The sequence below is a fragment of the Mesoplodon mirus genome (assembly GCF_964341445.2).
Source record: "Mesoplodon mirus genome assembly, chromosome: 1".
NCBI classification, from domain to species: domain Eukaryota; kingdom Metazoa; phylum Chordata; class Mammalia; order Artiodactyla; family Ziphiidae; genus Mesoplodon; species Mesoplodon mirus.
Genome location: NC_138976.1, coordinates 29,966,216 through 29,983,764, shown reverse-complemented (window position 1 = coordinate 29,983,764; position 17,549 = coordinate 29,966,216). Strand labels below are relative to the sequence as shown.

General features: G+C 40.0%; 1 pseudogene across 1 annotated transcript; it reads right to left on the bottom strand.

The window, feature by feature from the left end:
• Window positions 1-5,961: 5,961 nt before the first annotated feature.
• On the bottom strand, window positions 5,962-6,610 carry LOC309803724 (large ribosomal subunit protein uL24-like; annotated as a pseudogene). The gene has a single exon. The product of its transcript is annotated as a large ribosomal subunit protein uL24-like (transcript).
• Between the last annotated feature and the right edge of the window lie 10,939 nt (window positions 6,611-17,549).

The following is a 17,549-nucleotide window of genomic DNA, read 5'->3' as shown; positions in this document are numbered from 1 at the left end:
AATATGTTCAATTTAATTTGGGAAATTGGATAATCAATAGGTGTGAAAAGTTACCAGAATCAATATATGGTGCAAATGGGATGCTATATGTAGAGATTAAGTAATTTCAAGCCCCTAAACTAAAATTGTTAGGTAAGAATAAATTTTCAATATTGGAAACACTAGGGGTAAAATAATTACACATTTTTGCTCATTCAAGAAAATAAGTTATGTGCTATTGTCATGAGATTTCAGGCCTGAAATATTGATTTTTTATACCAATAACGAATAAATATATTTGAGAGTTTTACATTTTATTCAGCAGTGCTTCAATTGGTAATGAAAACAGAGATAAGACATCAGAAGATTTTACAACCAAGAAGAGTTGTGTCCATTCATTCGTACACTTGATCAGCTCTGTCACATTTACTCAACTTCCAAAAAATAAGCAAACAAAAAAAAAGAGCTTTGTCTATTTTTATAGTCTGTTAGATCAATGTGGGAAGAATGCATATATCCTTTATATAACTGCCAATTCAAACAGAATTGCAGAAATGCAATTCATGATTGATTCCTGAAAGAATTATCACAAAATATAGGTCAGAGGGAACCTCAAGGATTCCAACCCACTTCCAGCATTTGGAAACTTGCACTTTCTTGCCCAGAGGAGGCACAAGTGCAAGACAGCTTCAGGCTCTCAAGGATAAGCATCAGACAGCCTTGAAGACTTTGCAGTTTTGAGCTTGAGGCCACTTCTTTTTCCAAGTTCTGCCTTCAACTTCTTTGCCTCAGGAATTAAGTCTTTTCCTGCATCACTGTCACCTTTAACATTGTCATCACCAACAGATGTGCTTCTTTTCCTAGCCTGGCTACAGAGTAGAACATGGTCTCCCAAGAACCTACTTTCCTTGATATTCTGAGAAGAGTATAGTCTCTGTACCCTTGGGCATGAAATAGCTCAGCAACAATGCCTCAGAGTCACAGGAAGAGCAGGAGTGGTGTAGGAGAGCATCCTGTGGTGTACAGGAAAGATGGTGGTATAAAACCATATATAAAATTTTAAGTCTCCATCGGTTCCAATGGGCAGTTTCCAGCTCAGTCTGGATGGCCACCAACTCATTAGTGTTGAGTTCCATGAACATAGATTTCCAACAGGCATTTTCTTATTGAGACAATTTGAATATTGTAAGTATTTTCCCTCAATTCCTGATTATAGGAACAACAATCTTCTTCCTCACTCCATGATCCCTGCATCTGACCATGAAATAAAGACTATTATTCTCTTGAAAGTATTAGGAGAAACTATTCTGGCCTCCCCGCCTCACTCATGCTCCCCACAGAAGGAAGGCCTTAACTGAATGGGAGGAGGTCACCAGGGTCACTGGCTTCTGTAAGGAACATAAAGGTTATGTTCATATATTCATTACCTTCTCCTCTCCTGGCCCCTCCCTGCAGTAAGCCTAGTAGCTGATTATTTACCAAAAATAGAGCTGTTGTTTTGATCCTTCCAAACTCTATTTCTTAAAATGTTCAGAAACGTAGAGGAGAAATGTCTCCATAGAAATGTTCATTGCCTTCATGGTTTAAGTCTCAGATTGATGGATGTCTGTCTCAGATCCACAAACCACCGAGGAATATGGATGTTTGAGACCGAATGAGGTAACAATACATTTAAGTAATGTTTATTGAAATTAGCACAGAAAAGACACTTACCAAACAAAACTAACAAAAAAATGAATGAAGATAGAAATAGCTCATATTTATTTAGTGAGCATAAACTAAGTGCAAGATGCACACACAATTGGTAACATACCACATCAATCAAGGTCCTTTCCAAAAACGAAATTCCACTCAGATGGTTTCAACTCAAGCGTCTTTAATAAAGGGACTATTTACAGAGGACTGGGCAAAGTTAAGAGAACTAACCATGGATGCTGAAGCACCCAGGAGTAGAAATAGGCAAAAGCCATTCATTATGATACTTAGGCCTGAAAGACACAAGGAAGAATAGTGTTGCAATGGCCCAGTAAGAGCTGGCACCCTGGAGGAGGGGCTGTGGGACGGAAGGAGGAGGGTCAGATCTATTGCCATAATTTGCCAGAACCAGGACCCTTAAGCAGAGAGAAAACAAAAGAGAAAGACCAACTGCTTCTCCTTTTCTCCTGTCTCCTTTCAGCGTGTCGCATTGACCAGAAGCAACCAGAAACTAGCCAGCCAGGGAGTCTGGGTGATGCAATGTGTAAGGATCAGCCTTAGGGCACAGAAGAGGATAGAAAAGAATAGAGAATGGGTCAGTCAGAGCAAAGGGGGGAGACAGAAAATGGAAAGCAGTCAATACAAATGTGTAAAAAGAATTATCTTAATTTTCAAAACTATCTTGTGAGATAAATACAGTTATTCTCATTGTAAACGTTAAAAAAAGTGAGATTTAGAGATGGTAAATAAATTGTTCAATTCCTGAGTCCACAGGCTTAATAACTAAACTATTCTAGATGCAGAGTATATGCCCCAAAATATTTGCTTCAATAATTAATTGATTAAGTAGGAGCTATATTTGATATAATTAGGCATCCATTGTCTTTATAAATATAAGCTAATTAACCATAGTAATTATTGGTCTGTAAAAGAGGGATGACTTTTCTCCCCTGAGATACCAAATGCCACTTAATTAGGATTAGGAAACAACTGAAGGAACATTCAGGATTAGAGTTGAAAGGCAGAGGAAGCAGAGATTCACTAGAAGTGAAGAACTCTTGGGCTTCCCTGGTGGCGCAGTGGTTGAGAGTCCGCCTGCCGATGCAGGGGACACGGGTTCGTGCCCCGATCCCGGAAGATCCCACATGCCGCGGAGCGGCTGGGCCCGCGAGCCATGGCCGCGGAGCCTGTGTGTCCGGAGCCTGTGCTCCGCAACGGGAGAGGCCACAACAGCAGTGAGAGGCCCGCGTACAGCAAAAAAAAAAAAAAAAGAAGTGAAGAACTCTGAAAGGCAGGTTTTTCTCAGGCAGCCAACAGAGCATAAGTCCTCGTTGAGTTTCCACAAACATCTTTCCTCCTCATACCTCTGGCATGATTTAGGCAAACGGTGTTAATCTAGTGCCTGAGCACACAGTTCATGCCCCGACTCTAAACTCTTCCATGTGCTATTCCCTGGGCCTGAAATACCTTTGTTCCATTTCTTTTCCTGATCTTATTTTTCAAACCTATTTTTCAACTTATTTTTCAAAGCCATCTCCTCTGTGAAGTCCTCCTGAAGGCTGGGGATGTGTCTTGCACTCCTGTGTACTCCTCATGCCTTACAAATAGCCTGAAACATATTAGACACTCCGTGAATGTATTTAAATTAATTAAACTAAGGAGAAAATAAGAATTGGGTTCTGAAGATTGCAGACTTTGGGGGGAAGCAATATAGAGAGACACAGGACTAAAATGGGGTAGATATTAGAGGTAGATTAAATTGATAAAAAGAGCCATCAATAAAGCTAATTTCCTATACAGCACAGAGCTGGACTGTGTTCCCTTGAAACTGCCCACAGCACCATGAGGAGTTCTGCTCAGTGTCTGCCACCCAAAGTCTCCCTGTATATCCCTTTGTTACTTACTGTTTGAAGAATTATGCACATGTTTCTTTACCTTTCTTATCTTTACATTTTATCTTCTCTCTTATAATTTATAGCTAAAGTTGCATTGAATCAGTTTGATCACAAATATACACTATTCCTTCCCTAACAGAATGGCTACATTTTACTTTTATTTTTAAAAATTTTAAAGATCTTACTGGCTTTATTCAGTGATTCGTGAATCAGGCAGTATCCAGCCTAACAGACGGAAAGGAGCTCCAAGGAGAGTATAGGCGGAAGGGAGCACGAACAAGGATGTTCTACTAGCAAAAAGTAGATTGGCAGCAATGTCACTTTCCTTTAAGGGATGGGGTCTATCGGGCAGGTTACTTAACTAGAGCTGATTACGCGATTCCTGATTGACTGGTTTAAGATTGCATTTCTGGGAGAGCCGAAACTGTAATTAAGTCTCAGTTTGGTGAGGTGAGGCTTAGCATAAGTGACTCCATTTGGGGCCTGTTGTCTTGTTTTTATCAGTCCCCACCCACCCCCCTTTTTTTTTTGGCCACACCATGCGGCTTGCGGGGTCTTAGTTCCCCAGCCAGGGATCAAACCCATGCCCCCTGCATTGGGAGCGCAGAGTCTTAAACCCTGAACCACCAGGGAAGTCCCTCAATTCCCACTTTTTGATGAGACTCTCAGTCTGAGATGTGATCACAATTTGGCATTGGCATTACTCCCAGCTACTGCTCTAAAGTTCTCTTAAGTTTTTGCTGAATCTCTGTGGTGTTTACAGGTCGCCACACTGGGTTCACTTTCTTTAAGTCAGTCATTCTCTTCATTCCTTTTCTGATGTTCTAGTTTTAGGGAAATCCTTTGCTTGCTGGTTAGTGGTTGCAAACATGCATTTGAAGATTTTGAGAGAATACCAAGCCCCAGGGAAACTACTGTGATTATCGTAAGCGGGATAATTCCTAATATCTGGCGTGTACTTTGGAGCAGAATGGCTACCTTTTAATATAACCTTTTTATGAGTCATTATTCATCTCAAATTTGACATTATTAAAAGCTTCTTTTGCTCCCAACTCCACCCACCTCTCCCCACACCCAGATTTATATGGAGTTGATTGCTATGTTAGCTAAGGCATCAGACAAGGCATGGAAGAGGCTATGATGATGAATAAGATATGGTTTCTGACACTAGGAAGTTTGGGCTGTAGCAGGAAGAGTAAGAAAAGATGTGCAATAATTGATCTAAAGAATATAATTTTTGAGGTGCAGAAATAATTGCTAGGGTGTAAAGAGACGAGAGAACTCACTTCTGATAAGGAGAATAGGAAGGGCTACACGAAGAATACAACATCTTTTTATTTTTATCCAGTTTTGAAATTGCCATAGACTTTAAGTTTATGAACCAAGGAGCAGATAGGAGAATGATGGGTTTTTTCCTACCTCTTTTAAAGGGATTAGAAAAGGAATGGCGTTCAAATTTAGGGTGACACTGGAAGAAAGGGGAACACAGTGCATGCCATAGAGGGATGATTTATAAAGTTATTCAATTCAAGGGAAGCAGATGCTCAGAGCCTAACATGACTCAGGAAAGTCATAAATCTCTCCCCTTTTCACCCTGGGCCACCATATTGCACATCAAGAGACAGCATACACGTCATATTCTATGTACATGTAAAACAGTCAGGAGCCTCCAGGAGTCTTTTTCCTTATTGCTTTCTCATGAAATTTTAATACCACAAAGATGCTGTGTGTCTTTTATGCACTGTACATATATCTGTGCTTCATACCTAAAAGAGTAAGATTTTTTGTTCCTTCCCTTACCTGCCCCCCATCAAAAAGAACAAATCTTCACCCTCTTGGGAGTGATACCATCTGTGTTGAGAATGCTTGATGGGAAAGCGTTATCTATTCATGTTACAGGGGACATCTTTGTAGACCATAATGTGAATGGTTCTGCTGGAGGGGAGAAACCCAGATCCCCCATACCACTTCGAATCTCCGGAGAGATTAGACAATAATTAAGTGACACTATGACAGGCAAATTTGATTTTGAGACATTTTAATTTCAATCTCAAATATTAGGTTATCTTAGTTGACATCTAAGTCACACCACAGGTACTGAAAAGAATTCTCACATCTTCACAAGGCTGATGAAACTTTCCTGAAAGACTGTAAACCATCCATCACACGGGCTTTTGAATGTGTAGCAGACTTTAATGAAGGATTAAGGCTGCTGCTGATCCTCAGACTTTCCCACTTAGGACAGCCCCCCTCACTTCCTGATTCTGCATCTCAAAGTACCTTCATGAAGATTCATTAGCGTCATTATTCTGAACTGGCAAAGACTTTGACATATCACTTTCGTTCTCACTTTTCCTACTCAACTTTTTCATAGAAGAGGTGAGTATAGAGATTTCTTTTTTTTTCTTTTTTTTTCATTTTAACAGTTTTTAATGAAAGTTGTATGCAAGATTACTTCATTCCTGCATCTTCTCAATTGTTTCTTCCTTATATTTGCCCTTTTCCTTTCCTACTTGGCGAGATTTGACTTTATGTTCGAGGATCTTTTTGCGGTCTTTGTCCAGTTTTAGTTTGGTGATAACCACCTTGCTGGGGTGAGTGCCCACATGGACAGTTGTGCCATTAGCCTTCTCCCGCTGCACTCGTTCAGTGTAGATGACATATTTCTTCCTGTAAACTTGGACTACTTTGCCAATTTGCTGCCCTTTGTAGTGCCCTTGTACAACCTGAACTTCATCATCCTTCCGGATGGCATGGATCGGACATTGTACTTCTGTCTCAGCTCTTTAGAAAGAGGGGAAGACATAATCTTCCTGCGAATGTGGGAAGGTGCATTGAAATGCCTTTTCCGGTTCTTGCTTCAGTCAGAGGTCACAAAGGGATTGAACTTCATTTCGGCCACTAGCGCTTCAGCGATGGCCACAAAAGGGCGAGATTTATGTTCTTGCTGATGTGAATTGTCTCCCAAATACACAGAGATTAAAATGTGAGAGTGGTTATTGTTCATTACAGTTTTATTTATTTTATTTTATTTTTTTAATTAAAACTTTTTATTGTAGTGAAGTATATAACATAAAATTTTCCATTTTATCCATTTTTAAGTGTACAAATCAGTGGCATTACTTGCATTCACAATGTTATGCAACCAATCATCACTATTTCCAAAATTTTTTCATCACCCCAAGCAAAAACTGTGATGATTAGGCAATAACTCCCCATTCCTCCCTCTTCCCGTCTTTAGTAATCTCTATTCTACTTTCTGTGTCAATTAATTTGCCTATTCTAGACATTTCATATAAGTGGAATCATACAATATTTGCCCTGTTATGTCTGGCTTATTTCACTTTGAACAATGTTTTTAAGTTTTATCCATGTAGCAATGGGTACAAGAACTTCATTCCTTTTTACAGTTGAATAATATTCCATTGTATATATATCCTGCATTTTGTTTATCCATTCATCTGCTGATGGACACTTGGGTCGTTTTCATCCTTTGGCTACTGTGAACAATGTTGCAGTAAGCATTGACATACAAATACCTGAGTCCTGTTTTAAATTCTTTGACATATATACCTACAAATGCAATTGTTGAGTCAGGTGGTAATTCTACATTTAGGTTTAGAGAACTGTTTTCCACCATTTTATATTCCCACCAGCAATGTACCAGGATACCAATTTCTCTACATTCTCACAAATACTGTATTCTCCTTTTTTTATATAGCTATTCTACTGGTTGTGAAGTGACATCTTATTGTGGTTTTGATTTATATTTTTTCTGATGATGAATGATTTTGAGCATCTTTTTAAAAATTATGGTAAAAAACACATAACATGAGATATCCCCTCTTAACAAATTTTTAAGTGTACAGCATTAATGTTATACATAAGCATTAGCACAATGTTGTACAGCAGAGCTCTAGAACTTTTTCATCCTGAGTGACTGATACTCTGTATCCTCCTTATAGTTTTTTTTTTTTTTTTTTTTTGTGGTACGCAGGCCTCTCACTGTTGTGGCCTCTCCCGTTGCGGAGCACAGGCTCCGGATGTGCAGGCTCAGCGGCCATGGCTCACGGGCCCAGCCGCCCCGCGGCATGTGGGATCCTCCCGGACCGGGGCACGAACCCGTGTCCCCTGCATCGGCAGGTGGACTCTCAACCACTGCGCCACCAGGGAAGCCCCCCTCCTTATAGTTTTAAATAACATTTTTTTCCATTACGAGGAGTCATGTATCATTATAGATATTTTAGTTAAAAATTGAAGAGGTAGTGTTTGGGATTACTAGCCAGATTCTGTTTTTTGCTTTTTCTTCCCATTTTTCAAGTATTGTTCTTTGTAATGCCAAACAACAGCAAAACGCTTTCACTTTTCTTTAATCGAATGATCTGTCTTGAGAATAAATTGGTTTTTCAAGGGCCTATTCAAACATTAAGACTCAGTGGTCACATTCAAGTTTATTAAAGAAAATTCTCACATAGAACACAAATCTAGACTCTGAAACCTCTAAACCTCTGACCCTTGGAAGATGTCAGTAGACCAGGTTCAGGTGATAATCTAGAACCATTGCTGATATTTTCACCAGCCATTTTCCTCCTCTATATTAGCCAGAGACCTGGTCTACACCATACTCATCAAACTCCTTTCTTGCCTCGATTTTTGTGACATTTGATTACCATAAGGTTGGGAGATTTTATTTCATAAAGTTTAAATGATGTGTCCACATTGGAAAGGAACACAAAAGTACCCAAGAAACTCTCCACTTTAAAACATCCAGCATTTCGTACAGTGTAATTCCTTTCTTATCCCCTGAAGACAGTTCTATCGCACCAGGCCTTCAGTAACTTCAAACTGCTGTCGGCAAAAAGTAAAAATTCCTTAGCATGACATACAAAGTCATCTCAGCCTCATCCTATCTACACTTATGACCTCATTCCAAGCAAGCCTTTCTCTTACTTTTCCTATGTTACTGGGCTTTTCTAAACTAGACTTTTTTTTTTTTTTTTTCATTTCTCTGCCTCTCTGCTTGCCATTCCTTCTGTCTAGAAATTACTTCTCATGCTGATCACCAACAATTAACACCTGACACCTCCCTTAACAAGTGTTTACATAACTAGTCACCCTTCTCTAATGCCCTCATGCTTTACATGTATCTCCTTCACAGATCTTTTCCAATTTAATTGCAGTTATTTGTATGCAGGCTCGCTCCTGCTAATAGGCAGTCTCTTTTTAAGGGAATGTACAGTGCCAACTCAGTAAAGTGCTTATGACACTATGCATTTATTTATTTATTAGGCTGAACTATATAAAGCTGCTGATATTTAACCATTTTGACCTACAAAAATGACAATACTTATATTATTTATGACCTACCTCATTCTAAAAATACCTCTCAAAATCCTGTCGAAAATACACTGAGACAGACAGTATGCTCACCAAACGTTGCATTTGAACCTCTATATTTCCTGGCTCCCTTGCTACTGGTTAGGGCCTTACAGCCAGGCCTGGTCAATAAAGCAACAAAAAGGTGAACAGAACTGTGTCCCTTGGTGGCTGAAACAGTGAAAATAGCATGTGCATTTTTCCAGGTGCTCTTCTCTTGCTATAATGACCAAAGTGACTGCATGTTCCAGACAGTGCAGCTACAGATGGTAAAACTTTTTACCTTGGGCTGGTAACTGACACATGTCACAAAGCCCTACACCAACCTATAATGTACATAAGCAAGAAATAAACCATGGTTGTGTTAGGTCACTGGGATTTCAACTTTAATTTCTTGCTAATCTTACATATAAACAAATGAAACAAAATAGACAAGGAAATGAGGGAAAGGGACATAAAGATAGAGAAATAAAGACAGGACAAGATTAAACCCAAAGTTTAATAGAGGGATAGACTGGGAGTTTGGGATTAACATGTACACACTGCTATATTTAAAATAGATAACCAACAAGGACCTAGTGTATAGCACAGCGAACTAAAAAGAAAAAAAAAAAAAAGATTAAACCCGAAGTGCCAGCCATTACCTACAAGAGGTATGATATGTATTTGATTTGAGCTTCCTCGTGGTCCCCAAAAAAGAAGAAACACCATCTCTTGCAAAGTTCAATGTCTCCAAAAAATGAAAACTAACTTATAACAGTGCTTTAAATTCTGGATATATATTGAATGAATGAGCTTCTTACTATCATTATTTATGTGTATACTATATATCAGGAAAATAGAGAATAGCAACATTAGCTCTGGAACAATTAAAAGAGTCTTTATGAGAGTGGGTCAGAGAAACCTCTCAACTGTACTGAGCCTCGCCTAACACTAGATCAATTACTTTTCTGTCTCCAGAGGTATTAACCTTGAATTGCCAATTAGCAAATGATTCTAAACAAAAGGATGCTGATGTTTCGGTAAACCACTCACTTTGTGCATGCACCTTTAATACGTTCTTTTTAAAAATACCATTTTAGACAATGCTCAACTGCATGTTAACAAATCCACAACAAAGGATTTTACATTAAAAAATTCTTAGATCAGAGGTGAGAATAACACCTCCAATAATTTTGTGAGAATCATAGGTCACAGAGACTGACAGTAAGATGTTAATGACTTTATTCTGCAAACTTTTGCTGAAACTAAGACAGTAATTATCTGAGTTGTTATCTCTTCAGTTACACATTTCCAAATTAAGATATAAAGGCAAAATAGTTATGCACTAAAAATATGTGTTTGTATAAGCATTTGAATTAAAAGGCTTGTGAGATTATGGATCATTTTTATTATCTTCTTTATACTTTGCTTTTTTCAAAATATTTAGTAATAAGCTACATTATTTTTATAAGCAGAGAAATGCATTTTTAAATATATAAAATTAAAACATTTTGGTGTTTTTTTTTTATTAGTCTCTGCTTTACAACAAAGTGAATCAGTCATACATATACATCTGTTCCCACATCCCCTCCCTCCTGCGTCGGCCTCCCTCCCACCCTCCCCATCCCACCCCTCCAGGTGGCCACAAAGCACCGAGCCGATCCCCCCACGCCACGCGGCCACCCCCCACCATCCATCCATCCCACGCCCGGCAGTGTATACACGTCCATGCCTCTCCCCCGCCCCATCACAGCTCCCCCCCCATATCCCCAAGCCCACCCCCAGTAGGTGTCTCTATTCCTGTTTTACCCCTAAGTTCTTCATGACATTTTTTTTCCTTAAATTCCATATATATGTGTTAGCATACGGTATTTGTCTTTCTCTTTCTGACTTACTTCACTCTGTATGACAGACTCTAGGTCTATCCACCTCATTACAAATAGCTCAGTTTCGTTTCTTTTAATGGCTGAGTAATATTCCATTGTATATATGTGCCACATCTTCTTTATCCATTCATCCGATGATGGACACTTGGGTTGTTTCCATCTCCGGGCTATTGTGAATAGAGCTGCAATGAACATTTTGGTACATGTCTCTTTTTGAATTATGGTTTTCTCAGGGTATATGCCTAGTAGTGGGATTGCTGGGTCATATGGTAGTTCTCTTTGTAGTTTTTTAAGGAACCTCTATACTGTTCTCCATAGTGGCTGTACCAATTCACATTCCCACCAGCAGTGCAAGAGTGTTCCCTTTTCTCCACACCCTCTCCAGCATTTATTGTTTCTAGATTTCTTGATGATGGCCATTCTGACTGGTGTGAGATGATATCTCATTGTAGTTTTGATTTGCATTTCTCTAATGATGAATGATGTTGAGCATTCTTTCATGTGTTTGTTGGCAGTCTGTATATCTTCTTTGGAGAAATGCCTATTTAAGTCTTCTGCCCATTTTTGGATTGGGTGTTTGTTTTTTTGCTATTGAGCTGCATGAGCTGCTTATAAATTTTGGAGATTAAACCTTTGTCAGTTGCTTCATTTGCAAACATTTTCTCCCATTCTGAGGGTTGTCTTTTGGTCTTGTTTATGGTTTCCTTTGCTGTGCAAAAGCTGTGAAGTTTCATTATGTCCCATTTGTTTATCTTTGTTTTTATTTCCATTTCTCTAGGAGGTGGGTCCAAAAGGATCTTGCTGTGATTTATGTCATAGAGTGTTCTGCCTATGTTTTCCTCTAAGAGTTTGATAGTTTCTGGCCTTACATTTAGGTCTTTAATCCATTTTGAGCTTATTTTTGTGTATGGTGTTAGGGAATGATCTACTCTCATACTTTTACATGTCCCTGTCCAGTTTTCCCAGCACCACTTATTGAAGAGGCTGTCCTTTCTCCACTGTACATTCCTGCCTCCTTTATCAAAGATAAGTTGACCATATGTGCATGGGTTTATCTCTGGGCTTTCTATCCTGTTCCATTGATCTATCTTTCTGTTTTTGTGCCAGTACCACACTGTCTTGATTACTGTAGCTTTGTAGTAGAGTCCGAAGTCAGGGAGCCTGATTCCTCCAGCTCCGTTTTTCGTTCTCAAGATTGCTTTGGCTATTCGGGGTCTTTTGTTTTTACAAACAAATTTTGAAATTTTTTGTTCTGGTTCTGTGAAAAATGCCAGTGGTAGTTTGATAGGGATTGCATTGAATCTGTAGATTGCTTTGGGTAGTAGAGTCATTTTCACAATATTGATTCTTCCAATCCAGGAGCATGGTATATCTCTCCATCTATTTGTATCATCTTTAATTTCTTTCATCAGTGTCTTATAATTTTCTGCATACAGGTCTTTTGTCTCCTTACGTAGGTTTATTCCTAGATATTTTATTCTTTTTGTTGCAATGGTAAATGGGAGTGTTTTCTTGATTTCACTTTCAGATTTTTCATCATTAGTGTACAGGAATGCCAGAGATTTCTGTGCATTAATTTTGTATCCTGCTACTTTACCAAATTCATTGATTAGCTCTAGTAGTTTTCTGGTAGCATCTTTAGGATTCTCTATGTATAGTATCATGTCACCTGCAAACAGTGACAGCTTTACTTCTTCCTTTCCAATTTGGATTCCTTTTATTTCCTTTTCTTCTCTGATTGCTGTGGCTAAAACTTCCAAAACTAGGTTGAATAAGAGTGGTGAGAGTGGGCAGCCTTGCCTTGTTCCTGATCTTAGTGGAAATGGTTTCAGTTTTTCACCATTGAGGACAATGTTGGCTGTGGGTTTGTCATATATGGCCTTTATTATGTTGAGGAAAGTTCCCTCTATGCCTACTTTCTGCAGGGTTTTTATCATAAATAGGTGTTGAATTTTGTCGAAAGCTTTCTCTGCATCTATTGAGATGATCATATGGTTTTTCTCCTTCAACTTGTTAATATGGTGTATCACATTGATTGATTTGCGTATATTGAAGAATCCTTGCATTCCTGGAATAAACCCCAGTTGATCATGGTGTATGATCCTTTTAATGTGCTGTTGGATTCTGTTTGCTAGTATTTTGTTGAGGATTTTTGCATCTATGTTCATCAGTGATATTGGCCTGTAGTTTTCTTTCTTTGTGACATCCTTGCCTAGTTTTGGTATCAAGGTGATGGTGGCCTCGTAGAATGAGTTTGGGAGTGCTCCTCCCTCTGCTGTATTTTGGAACAGTTTGAGAAGGATAGGTGTTAGCTCTTCTCTAAATGTTTGATAGAATTCGCCTGTGAAGCCATCTGGTCCTGGGCTTTTGTTTGTTGGAAGATTTTTAATCACAGTTTCAATTTCAGTGCTTGTGATTGGTCTATTCATATTTTCTATTTCTTCCTGATTCAGTCTTGGCAGGTTGTGCATTTCTAAGAATTTGTCCATTTCTTCCAGGTTGTCCATTTTATTGGCATAGAGTTTCTTGTACTAATCTCTCATGATCTTTTGTACTTCTGCAGTGTCAGTTGTTACTTCTCCTTTTTCATTTCTAATTCTATTGATTTGAGTCTTCTCCCTTTTTTTCTTGATGAGTCTGGCTAATGGTTTATCAATTTTGTTTATCTTCTCAAAGAACCAGCTTTTAGTTTTATTGATCTTTGCTATCATTTCCTTCATTTCTTTTTCATTTATTTCTGATCTGATTTTTATGATTTATTTCCTTCTGCTAACTTTGGGGGTTTTTTGTTCTTCTTTCTCTAATTGCTTTAGGTGCAGGGTCAGGTTGTTTACTCGAGATGTTTCCTGTTTCTTAAGGTGGGATTGTATTGCTATAAACTTCCCCCTTAGAACTGCTTTTGCTGCGTCCCATAGGTTTTGGGTTGTCGTGTCTCCATTGTCATTTGTTTCTAGGTATTTTTAAATTTCCTCTTTGATTTCTTCAGTGATCACTTCGTTATTGAGTAGTGTATTGTTTAGCCTCCATGTGTTTGTATTTTTTACAGATCTTTTCCTGTAATTGATGTCTAGTCTCATAGCATTGTGGTCGGAAAAGATACTTGACACAATTTCAATTTTCTTAAATTTACCAAGGCTTGATTTGTGACCCAAGATATGATCTATCCTGGAGAATGTTCCATGAGCACTTGAGAAAAATGTGTATTCTGTTGTTTTTGGATGGAATGTGCTATAAATATCAACTAAGTCCATCTTGTTTAATGTATCATTTAAAGCTTGTGTTTCCTTATTTATTGTCATTTTGGATGATCTGTCCATTAGTGAAAGTGGGGTGTTAAAGTCCCCTACTATGAGTGTGTTACTGTCAATTTCCCCTTTTATGGCTGTTAGTATTTGCCTTATGTATTGAGGTGCTCCTATGTTGGGGGCATAAATATTTACAATTGTTATATCTTCTTCTTGGATTGATCCCTTTATCATTATGTAGTGTCCTTCTTTGTCTCTTCTAATAGTCTTTATTTTAAAGTCTATTTTGTCTGATATGAGAATTGCTACTCCAGCTTTCTTTTGGTTTCCATTTGCATGGAATATCTTTTTCCATCCCCTTACTTTCAATCTGTATGAGTCTCTAGGTCTGAAGTGGGTCTCTTGTAGACAGCATATATATGGGTCTTGTTTTTGTATCCATTCAGCCACTCTGTGTCTTTTGGTGGGAGCATTTAGTCCATTTACATTTAAGGTAATTATTGATATGTATGTCCCTATTCCCATTTTTTTAATTGTTTTGGGTTCGTTATTGTAGGTATTTTCCTTCTGTTGTGTTTCTTGCCTAGAGAAGTTCCTTCAGCATTTGTTGTAAAGCTGGTTTGGTGGTGCTGAACTCTCTCAGCTTTTGCTTGTCTGTAAAGGTTTTAATTTCTCCATCAAATCTGAATGAGATCCTTGCTGGGTAGAGTAATCTTGGTTGCAGGTTTTTCTCCTTCATCACTTTAAGTATGTCCTGCCACTCCCTCCTGGCTTGTAGAGTTTCTGCTGAGAGATCAGCTGTTAACCTGATGGGGATTCCCTTGTGTGTTATTTGTTGCTTTTCCCTTGCTGCTTTTAATATGATTTCTTTGTGTTTAATTTTTGACAGTTTGATTAATATGTGTCTTGGCGTATTTCTCCTTGGATTTATTCTGTATGGGACTCTCTGTGCCTCCTGGACTTGATTAACTATTTCCTTTCCCATATTAGGGCAGTTTTCAACTATAATCTCTTCAAATATTTTCTCAGTCCCTTTCTTTTTCTCTTCTTCTTCTGGAACCCCTATAATTCGAATGTTGGTGCGTTTAATATTGTCCCAGAGGTCTCTGAGACTGTCCTCTGTTCTTTTCATTCTTTTTTCTTTATTTTGCTCTGCAGCAGTTATTTCCACTATTTTATCTTCCACCTCACTTATCCGTTCTTCTGCCTCAGTTATTCTGCTATTGATCCCATCTAGAGTATTTTTCATTTCATTTATTGTGTTTTTAATCGATGCTTGATTCATCTTTAGTTCTTCTAGGTCCTTGTTAACTGTTTCTTGCATTTTGTCTATTCTATTTCCACGATTTTGGATCATGGAAATAGCATCTTGGATCATCTTTACTATCATTATTCTGAGTTCTTTTTCAGGTAGACTGCCTATTGCCTCTTCATTTGTTAGGTCTGGTAGGTTTTTATCTTGCTCCTTCACCTGCTGTGTGTTTTTCTGTCTTCTCATTTTGCTTATCTTACTGTGTTTGGGGTCTCCTTTTTGCAGGCTGCTGATTCGTAGTTCCCGTTGTTTTTGGTGTCTGTCCCCAGTGGCTAAGGTTGTTTCAGTAGGTTGTGTAGGCTTCCTGGTGGGGGGGACTAGTGCCTGTGTTCTGGTGGTTGAGGCTCGATCTTGTCTTTCTGATGGACATGTCCACGTCTGGTGGTGTGTTTTGGGTGCCTGTGGCCTTATTATGTTTTTAGGCAGCCTCTCTGCTAATGGGTGGGGTTGTGTTCCTGTCTTGCTAGTTGCTTGGCATAGGGTGACCAGCACTGTAGCTTGCTGGTCGTTGACTGAAGCTGGGTGCTGGTGTTGAGATGGAGATCTCTGGGAGATTTTTGCTGCTTGATATTATGTGGAGCTGGGAGGTCTCTTGTGGACCCGTGTCCTGAAGTTGGCTCTCCCACTTCAGAGGCACAGCACTGACTCCTGGCTGCAGCACCAAGAGCCTTTCATCTACCCGGCTCAGAATAAAAGGGAAAAAATGTAGAAAGAAAGAATTAGTAGAAGAAAGAAAGAGAGAGAGAAAGAAAGGAAGAAGGAAAGAAAGGAAGGAAGAAAGAAAGAAAGAAAAAGAAAGGAGGGAGGGAGGAAGGACAGAAAGAAAGAAAGAAAGACAGGAGTGAGGGAGGGAGGAAGGATAGAAAAAGAAAGTGAAAGGAAGAAGGGAGGGAGGGAGGGAGGAAGGAAAGAAAGAAAGAAAGACAGACAGGAGGGAGGGAGGGAGGAATGAAAGAAAGAAAGAAAGAAAGGGGCGGAGGGAGGGAGGGAGGAAGGAAAGGTAGGAAAAAAAGAAAGAGAGAAGATAAAGTAAAATAGAATAAAGTATAAAATATAGTAGCGTTATTAAAAATAAAAAAGTAATTATTGAAAAAAAAAAAACGGACGGGTAGAACCCTGGGACCTATGGTGGAAGCAAAGCTATACAGAGAAAATCTCACACAGAAGCATACACATACACATTCACAAAAAGAGAACAGGGGGAAAAAATTGAAAATCTTGCTCTCAAAGTCCACCTCCTCAAGTTGGGATAATTCGTTGTAAAAAGAGGAAAAGGGGAAAAAGTCTGAAATCTTGCTCTCAAAGTCCAACTCCTTAATTTGGGATAATTCGTTGTAAAAAGAGGAAAAGGGGAAAAAGTCTTAAATCTTGTTCTCAAAGTCCACCTCCTCAATTTGGGATGATTCGCTATCCATTCATGCACTCCACAGATGCAGGGCACATCAAGCGGACTGTGGAGCTTTAATCCGCTGCCTCCGAGGCTGCACAGAGAGATTTCCCTGTCTCTGCTCTCACAGCTCCCGGGTCTCAGCCTTGAACCTGGCCCCGCCTCTGCTCGCCAGAGGGCGTCCGTTCTTCGCTCAGACAGGACGGGTTTAAAGGAGCCACTGATTCAGGGGCTCTGGCTCACTCAGGCAGAGGGGAGGGAGGGGCGCGCAGTGTGGGGCGGGCCTGCGGCGGCAGAGGCCGGCGTGACGTTGCACCAGACCGAGGCGCTCCGTGCGCCTTCCCAGGAAAGCCGTCCCTGGGTCCCGGGACCCCGTCAGTGGCGGGCTGCACAGGCTCCCCGGAAGGGGGGGGTGGACAGTGACCTGCGCTCGCACACAGGCCTTGTGGCGGCAGCAGCAGCAGCCTCAGCGTCCCACGCCCATCTCCGGGGTCCGTGCCTTCAGCCGCGGCTCGCGCCCGTCTTGGAGCTTCTTTAAGCAGCGCTCTTAATGCCCTCTCCTCGTGCACCAGGAAACAAAAGGGAAGAAAAAGTCTCTTGCCTCTTCGGCAGCTCCAGACTTTTTCCCCGGACTCCCTCTGGGCTAGCCGCGGCGCACCAACCCCTTCAGGCTCTCTTCCTGCCGCCAGCCTCAGTCCTCTCCCTGCGCTCCGACCGAAACCCGATACCCGAGCCTCAGCTCCCAGCCCCGCCCGCCCCGGCGGCCGAGCAGACAAGCCTCTCGGGCTGGTG